This window comes from Musca vetustissima, unplaced genomic scaffold (genome assembly GCF_032173495.1).
Source record: "Musca vetustissima isolate MV318-11 ecotype Yass unplaced genomic scaffold, APGP_CSIRO_Mvet_v1 utg645876, whole genome shotgun sequence".
NCBI classification, from domain to species: domain Eukaryota; kingdom Metazoa; phylum Arthropoda; class Insecta; order Diptera; family Muscidae; genus Musca; species Musca vetustissima.
In genome coordinates, this window is record NW_026873030.1 from 1 (window position 1) to 8,654 (window position 8,654).

Genomic DNA, 8,654 nt, shown 5'->3' on the forward strand with positions numbered 1-8,654 from the left:
CCTTGGTTAGACCCTGAAAAAATATTCTTTAAAAAATCCACGCCTTGGTTAGACCCTGAAAAAATATTCTTTAAAAAATCCACGCCTTGGTTAGACCCTGAAAAAATATTCTTTAAAAAATCCACGCCTTGGTTAGACCCTGAAAAAATATTCTTTAAAAAATCCACGCCTTGGTTAGACCCTGAAAAAATATTCTTTAAAAAATCCACGCCTTGGTTAGACCCTGAAAAAATATTCTTTAAAAAATCCACGCCTTGGTTAGACCCTGAAAAAATATTCTTTAAAAATCCACACCTGTGGTAAATAGACCCTGAAAAAATATTCTTTAAAAAATCCACGCCTTGTGATTGAACCTGAAGAAATATTCTTTAAAAAATCCACGCCTTGGTTAGACCCTGAAAAAATATTCTTTAAAAAATCCATTAGACCCTGAAAAAATATTTTAAAAAATCCACGCCTTGGTTAGACCCTGAAAAAATATTCTTTAAAAAATCCACGCCTTGGTTAGACCCTGAAAAAATATTCTTTAAAAAATCCACGCCTTGGTTAGACCCTGAAAAAATATTCTTTAAAAAATCCACGCCTTGGTTAGACCCTGAAAAAATATTCTTTAAAAAATCCACGCCTTGGTTAGACCCTGAAAAAAAAATATTTTTGTCATAATAAGAACTGTTCGCTGTTTTCGTTTTTCTTTATTCTATTCCCCAAACCCTTCTATTTTATTGTTACAACTATTATGAAAATGGATACCAAACAAGCAACAATAACAACAACGACGAAAAAACTATCGTTTACTTCGCAGATAAGCATTCTACGTTAGGTACGTTTTCAAAAGTTGAACGAAAAAACTTTCATCGAAAACTTTTCCTCTCAATTTAATGGCGTTTAATCAGGCGTTCAATTACTTTGTGAAATTCCTGGCGAAGTTTTCTTTCAAGCAAAGTGGCGAAGCATTCTTCGTCGATGCCAGGCCATAATAAATGGAGGGACAGGCGTTAATAGTTTCCCAAAAGCACAGGCAGGCAAGCAGAAGAATACACGAAAATAGTTATTGTTTTGTAATTAAAAGCGGCCACTTCGTAATTCAGTTACCCGGTAACAATGGAAGGATAGATAATAGCCCGATGATCAATAAGTATGATGATGGTAAATAATTGGCACAATGAAAACTTTTGGTAATGGCAATTGGTAAAGGGTGGGTGGTAATGGTAACCGACAGCAAGAGTAACAAAATAAAAGTTAATTTTTTAAAGGCAAAAACTTTATTTTTGTATATTTTTCTGGTCGCTCTATATTTCTCTATTTTTCTGGTCTACAATTATGACACGAACATCACGAAATTTTACACCAGGAAGGAATTTTGCCATGAAGATTGGTCAATATTTAGCGGGTCAAATGGACTCAGGCTTGTGTGTGAAAAAATGACAAAATTTGTATTCTGGTGCATATATATTTACTCCTGTAGGACATAGACCTAAGAAGTTGGTAATGCATCCATACATTGTTGTATGTAATCGGATGTGGGAGTTATACGAAGATATTTTAAGGTGTCTATATGTTATAATATTTGTTTAGTATTATTATTACTCCAGTAGATGGCTGAAATGTCGCACTAATCGCTTTAAAATTTTACATGAAGTTCCAGTTATGGGCAAGGACGACGTCTATAGTTTCCGGTGACAAAACAAAAAAAGAAACAAAAGAAAAAAAAATTGGCAGTTGGCAATGTTAATCATTTAATTTGTTCCAAGTAGATTTGTTTACATCAATTTATGAATATGATATCTCTCAAATGGCCGCCTCTGGCGTTGATGACGTATTGTGCCCTTTTTACTGCATTTCCAACGTTTTTGCCAACATTTCGGCCGGAATAGCTGCTATATCTTCACGAAAGTTGTCCTTGAGCTCTTATACGGTCCTTGGCTTGTTAACGTAAACCTTTGACTTCAAATATCCCCACAAGACGATATCAGGCGGCGTCAAATCGGGCGAACGCGGTGGCCAGTCCAAATCACCACTTTTCGACAGCAAACGGCCCGGAAACAAATTCTTCAGAAAATCGATTCTTATGCGACTTGTGTGCGGTGGAGCGCCGTCTTGTTGAAACCAGAACTGCCTCATACGCTTTCGACGAATAATTGGCATCACAAAATTGGTTATCATGTCGCGATAACGCTCCTGATTGATGGTAAGAGCATGGCCATTTTCATTTTGAAAGAAAAACGGCCCAATGACTGTTTTCGTACTAACGCCGCACCAAACTGTGACTTTTTCGTCATGAAGAGGCACTTCTTGAATCTCCTGAGGATTTTCAGTGGCGTAAAAGCGGCAATTTTGCTTATTTACGGTCCCATTCAATGTGAAATAGGCTTCATCGGACATGATAATTTTGTTCCAAAATTGCTCGTCATCTTCGGCCATTTCGATGACTCTTTGTAGAGGTTCCCGGAGACCTCAGAACACTTACTAAAAGCATTTAGAGATTTTCGGGTTTATCAGACAAATTTCTATAAAAACAGAAATTTTCAGGTACATAATTCTGTAAAAAATCGTCGAGGTCTCGGATATATTTATCTAAACATGTAGAGATTTCCAGAAAAGTTGTTTGAAAGCGAGGTTAAACTTAAAAAAAACGAAATTTTGGAGATCCCTTTTCACCATGACCATACAAAAAACTTAAAACTATATTGATAGTTTTTGATAGGAGATACCGTTATATGGGGGATACCCTTAACAATTGGCCCAATATTAATGATTTTGATAGATTAGCTGCTTGTTATGAAGGTTTATGGTTATAGTTGTTGTTGTTTACTTTTTATATCCTACACAACTATGTTGTCAGGGTATAATAGCTTTGTGCAGCCCCAAATATTAGTCCTAGACCCACCGCCGCGAAATATTGGTCCTAGACCCACCTTTAACTATACCGATCTTCATATCTTGACTAGCTGAGTCGATCTGGACATGTGTGTCCGTCCGTCCGTCTGTCCATTATAATTTGTACACACGATACAGGCCACAGTTATGGACCAATCATCACGAAATTTTGCATGTAGGATGGGTTTTGGCCAATGAAGGCCAATCAGTTAATATTTAGGGGATGAAATGGACCAAATACTTAATTTTTGTCCGTTTTTCTGGTGACTTCATTGGCCGCAATTAGGGCCCGAACAACACGAAATTTTACATGGAGAGGGAATCGGGCCAAAGAATAAGCGTGTCTGTTTTGATAAAGATCGGTCAATATTTAGCGAAAATATTTGTGTGAAAAATGTCAAAATTTGTATTCTATGGCGTATATATTTACTCTTGAAGGACGTAGACGAGATTGCTTTAACTTGATACCAATTGTATTGTCGTATGTACGCATATCGGATTAGTTGCAATCAAATATTTACAGATGTTTGCGTATTTAGATATTATTATGTAACCCTTTACCACACTAGAGGGCGGAAATATGGCGCTGATCGCTTTGAAATTTTTCATGAGGTTTCAGTTGTTGTCAAGGACAACGCCTATAATTTTCGGTGATGATCAGATAACAATTTTGGTATGTAGTGGACCGAAAACTTAATTTTTGATGTTTTTCGAGTCGATATATAGGCCACAATTATATGCCGAATATCGTAACATAACCCACGGTGAAGGCCAAGATCAGAATATTGAACCACTCAAAGTTAGATTTTCGTGGAAGTTGTGTAGGGTATCATATGGTCGGTCCGGTCCAGTGTTGCCAAAACTTTGTTGAGAAAAAAATGCTAGTTTTTATTGAAAAAAATGCTAGAAAGTACTAAAAAATTTAAAAAAGTGCCAGAAAAAAATGCTAAAAATTTCTAGAACAAAATTGTTAATATTTAATAATGAAATATTAATCAGAAACCCAATTTATTCTTAAAGGCTATTCGTTGTCGATTTTGCCATGTCCGTCCGATTGAGGTCGCAATATTGAAGACAGAGCTTTGGAATTTTGCACGTACGTTGGTACTACTCCTATGAGATTTGATATTGGAAATGGAATATATCGGTCCATTTTTGGTACACCATACCCCAATATTTGTTTTTAAGATTTTAGGCACATTTTCCAACCTAAATTGCTGTATATTTGTATATTTCGTTCTACCTGGATATATAGTGTTCTTACTATAACTTATCAATATTGGTCCACTTTTAAGGGTAGTTCTCATCAATTGCATTGGTTTTAATTTGTTTAAATTTTGTTGAGTAAAAAATCTCCTTATCAAAAATTATTAATATGGGTATTATATTTTGGGGTAGCCCCCAGAGAGCGGTACCCTCCCCATTATTCGACATTTTGGGGACTTCGGACACGCAACCGAATTGACTAATTTTTTTCTTGTTTTTTTGTTTTGATGGGGTTTGAAATCTTCCTACTAAAATATAAAAACTAATAATGTCCAAATTTGGTTAAGGTAAATAAATGTAATTTCACATTGTGTACAAATATGAAGACAATTATCGATTTTCGTCCCATTTGCGTACTTTTAAGGGTTTGTAATCTCATTCCTATAAAAAATATGTTTGCCGGTATTTTTATATTTTAATCCTTATTCTGGCACAATCCCAATATAAAGGGGTACGCTCGCCTTTTCGGTAATCTAAAGTGGTTATAACTTGGCATTCGGGATTCCCGCTGTATAAAAAACTTGTTTTCAGAAAGTTCCAACATAATTCATGTTGATTATTTTTACATCGCTCTCATAAAATGTACAACTTAATTTGGTTTTTCATTTTCCCAAAAAAAAAAACAATCTACCAACAGACCATTTTTTAAGAAATTTGGAATGCACGGCACATGCTGGATAGCATTGGAAAATCAAATTAATCGCGTGAAACATAGCGAAAATTCAATGCGTCAATATGAAATCGAAGAACGAGATTTTTTGAATTAAAACCAAAATTTTGTAAAAAATTCCTAAGAAATTAAAAAATGCTAAAAAAAAGTGCTAGGTGCTAGATCAATTTTTTTGGTGTTAAACGAGTTCAAAAAGTACTAAATCTAGCACTAAAAGTGCTAAATTGGCAACACTGGTCCCGTCCGACTATACTGCTCCGATCACTGGTTTAATTTTTGTTTATTTTTCTCTGTCTACCCAAAACTTTAAACCGAAATGTCCCCCAGCTACCGCCTCCTCCTCCCTCCATTCAATATTTTGTTTTTTTTTTCTTCTTCTTCTTCTTTAACCATATTAGCCTTAATATCAACCTACCGTCCATACTCCTTGGCTGTAATTTGGTAATCCGGGACTTTGTCGGTAAAAAAAACTTCTTCATAGAACACTTTCAATATTAATCGATGTTTCTACATACAGTAGATATCGGATATAAGCACATCTCAAATAAGAAAAAATCGCATATAACAAAGATTATCAAAAACACCGAGCTTATACTTTCTTATATCCGATAAATCCATATAAGAAAAAAACGCATATAAGAAAGAAATCTCCGTTTTTTTAGTTCCTTATCCGATATCCACTGTATTGCAAAAATCACCCTAATTTTTCGGTATTTTCAAGGAAGTGGATCATTTTTCCAATCTGAGCCTCTACTTGGTATTTTCTTTTTCTGTGACAACAATTTGGCCTACCCTATCAATTTTAGGTATTTTGAATGCCCACCTCATTTTGGAGGATTGGTCCGACCGAATTTAAAGTCGCTATGTTGGGAATACAATTTTATGAAGTTTTAGCTGTGTCCATCTGTGTGTTTTTGAAGCCATGATATGTCGCATAATATTGAGATATTCGGTATAACCTTCAGAACCTGCCGAACTTAACAAGGTTTCTATTTTCTAACACATTTTGTAATATATTTCCTAAAGGAATATTCGGCTAATGTCAATAATACTTGTCACGACCGAATATGGTATGCAAAAATTGTTATACCTTTATTGAAAAGTTATAATCACTGAGTGACCCGAATATCAAATGAAGTATATTCCCAAACCAATCCAATACTACAGTTAGCATGGGTTATATATTGATTGTTTAGAAGTACCAGAATTAATGTCGAAAATGATGGAGTCCAGTAAATGATTTTTTTATGGAATAGCATTTGCAATGGTTCTATGGACCTCTAAGTTTCCCAATTTGAAAATTGAAAATTTTACTGACACTAAACTCTAATACGCCACTAGATGTCAGAGCATGTCCTATAGTTAATTCATACACCAAATCCGGAAATGCTATACTAATTGTTACTAGAACCCTGTAGATGGCACTATACAGCAAAATTACACAAAGCACCGCCAGGTGGTGCATCATCGCCAATGATAATTTTCACTAGGTGGCTCCACAGCAATATATATATATATATATAACAATAACAAAAAATAAGAAGTGAACACAGTCATGGAAGGTTGACGAATAAGGCAAGCCGAAGTTGTTGGAGACCAGCCGAATGTAAGCAACTCTAGGATTACCAGTAATATTTGCAAAAAATCTATAGTGTAGATTTTCAAAAAAGAAAAACATTAAATGTTGAGGGAGAGTGGTTAATACGTGAAGTCGAATTTTCATCAGCTTAAAGGTGAGACCCCCAATACTGAATTTCTAACAATTCAAGACAATTTTCATATTCACACCACACAAAATTTCTTCAATTTAAAATTTTTATTTCAAAAAAATTAAACGAATTTCTGAAAATGCCAATTTATCTCAGATTCCAATCGAGTCAATTCCGAAGCGATCATATCCTCTTAACCATAATAAGCAGCAGGATAACCATAGCTATAGGTAGCTGGATAACCACCATAATAAAATTGTGGTGCTGGCACAGGTTCAGGACGAGCCACTGGGGCTGGAGCTGGAACAGCGGTGGCCAAGGCAACCAAGGCGGCGAACAACAAGAAGAACTGGAAAAAAATATTTTTTTAATTATTTCCCAAGACTCGATGCTATTGGGAATCCCAAATTTTACTTACGATTTTGAACATTTTTGTAGAGTTTTGAAATGCACTTGTCACTTGTTTGAGAGTGAAAATTGAATTGTCGTATTGAAGTTTGATAATTGCCTTATATAGCAATGAGTATGGGTGATGATGATCTAAGAAGTTAATACGGAACTTCATCATATGAACGGAATTCAATTGTTATTCTCCTCATGTTCGCTACATTTAAAATGAAATAAATGCATTCAATTTTGAACACGTGTGGTATTGTTCAGACAGAGTGGCGTGTTTGAGGAGAATTAATTAAATTTATTAGAATTCTTTCCCTAATAGTCTTGAAAAAATTTCAACGCATTGGTCCCTAGAAAATATTCTTTAAAAAATCCTCGTCTTGTATGAATTGGTGCCCTAGAAAAATATTCTTTAAAAAATAAAATATTTGATCCACTAAAAAGTATTCTTAAAAAATACATGCCTTCTAACTGCGCAATAGTTATTTCGTAATAAATCTCCTCGAAGTTTCAGTCAAAACGTCTATGATGCTGTTGAATTTATTAATATTATTATTCATCTAAAGTGTATGGTACATGTGCAGAATACCCATGTTACCCATACGTATTGAAATCAGTTACTTCAATATTGATATTTGATCTGCCACCCTCACTTTCTATATAAAGAATTATTCTGGCACTGAAGTGACAAAACACATTTCCACTATCAACAAGTGAAAAAGTAAATTTCAAAACTATCCAAAATGTTCAAAATCGTAAGTAGAATTTGAATTTCGAATATTGACAATTACTGGAATATAATGAAAATTATTTTTCCAGTTCTTCTTGTTGTTCGCCGCCTTGGTTGCCTTGGCCACCGCTGTTCCAGCTCCTGCCCCAGAGGCTCGTCCTGAACCAGTCCCTGCACCACAATTCTATTATGGTGGTTATCCAGCTACCTATAGCTATGGTTATCCCGCTGCTTACTATGGTTAAGGAATTTCGATAATCAAGGACCAACGGAAATCGACCGGACAAATCTAAAGTTATTTTCTTCAGAAATTGGTTTAAATTGCACTTTAAATAAAAATTTAATTTTTAATAAATTTTAATTAAAAAAATATTTTTCCTGTCAGGGGAGTCTGGCCTTTTTCAAGAATATTTTTCTAGGGACCCATTCATACAGGGCATGTATATTTCAAGAATATTTTTCAGGGACCCATCCATACAAGGCGTGGATTTTTAAAGAATATTTTTTTGGGAGACCCATCCATACAAGGCGTGGATTTTTTAAAGAATATTTTTTCAGAGACCCATCCCCATACAAGGCGTGCAATTTTTAAAGAATATTTTTTGAGAGACCCATCCCCATACAAGGCGTGGATTTTTTAAAGAATATTTTTTGAGAGACCCATCCCCATACAAGGCGTGGATTTTTTAAAGAATATTTTTTGAGAGACCCATCCCCATACAAGGCGTGGATTTTTTAAAGAATATTTTTTGAGAGACCCATCCCCATACAAGGCGTGGATTTTTTAAGAATATTTTTCTAAGGACCCATAAAAGGCGTGGATTTTTTAAGAATATTTTTCTAAGGACCCATAAAAGGCGTGGATTTTTTAAAGAATAGAAGAGACCCATTACAAGGCGTGGATTTTTTAAGAATATAAGGACCCGTGGATTTTTTAAAGAATATTTTTTAAAAGGCATACAAGGGGATTTTTTAAAGAATATTTTTCTAAGGACCCATAAAAGGC

The 8,654-nt window shown here is 34.8% G+C and overlaps 2 long non-coding RNA genes across 2 annotated transcripts; one reads left to right on the forward strand and one right to left on the reverse strand.

Annotated features, from left to right (window-relative positions):
* Positions 1 to 6,776: 6,776 nt before the first annotated feature.
* LOC133322221 (uncharacterized) lies at positions 6,777 to 7,011 on the reverse strand. The gene is made up of 2 exons (XR_009754042.1): positions 6,941 to 7,011; positions 6,777 to 6,871 (listed from the first exon to the last, which is right to left on the reverse strand). It is a non-coding gene; the product is annotated as an uncharacterized LOC133322221 (long non-coding RNA).
* A 626-nt stretch (positions 7,012 to 7,637) lies between these two features.
* On the forward strand, positions 7,638 to 7,897 carry LOC133322214 (uncharacterized). Its single transcript, XR_009754041.1, has 2 exons — positions 7,638 to 7,673; positions 7,738 to 7,897. It is a non-coding gene; the product is annotated as an uncharacterized LOC133322214 (long non-coding RNA).
* Positions 7,898 to 8,654: the final 757 nt, after the last annotated feature.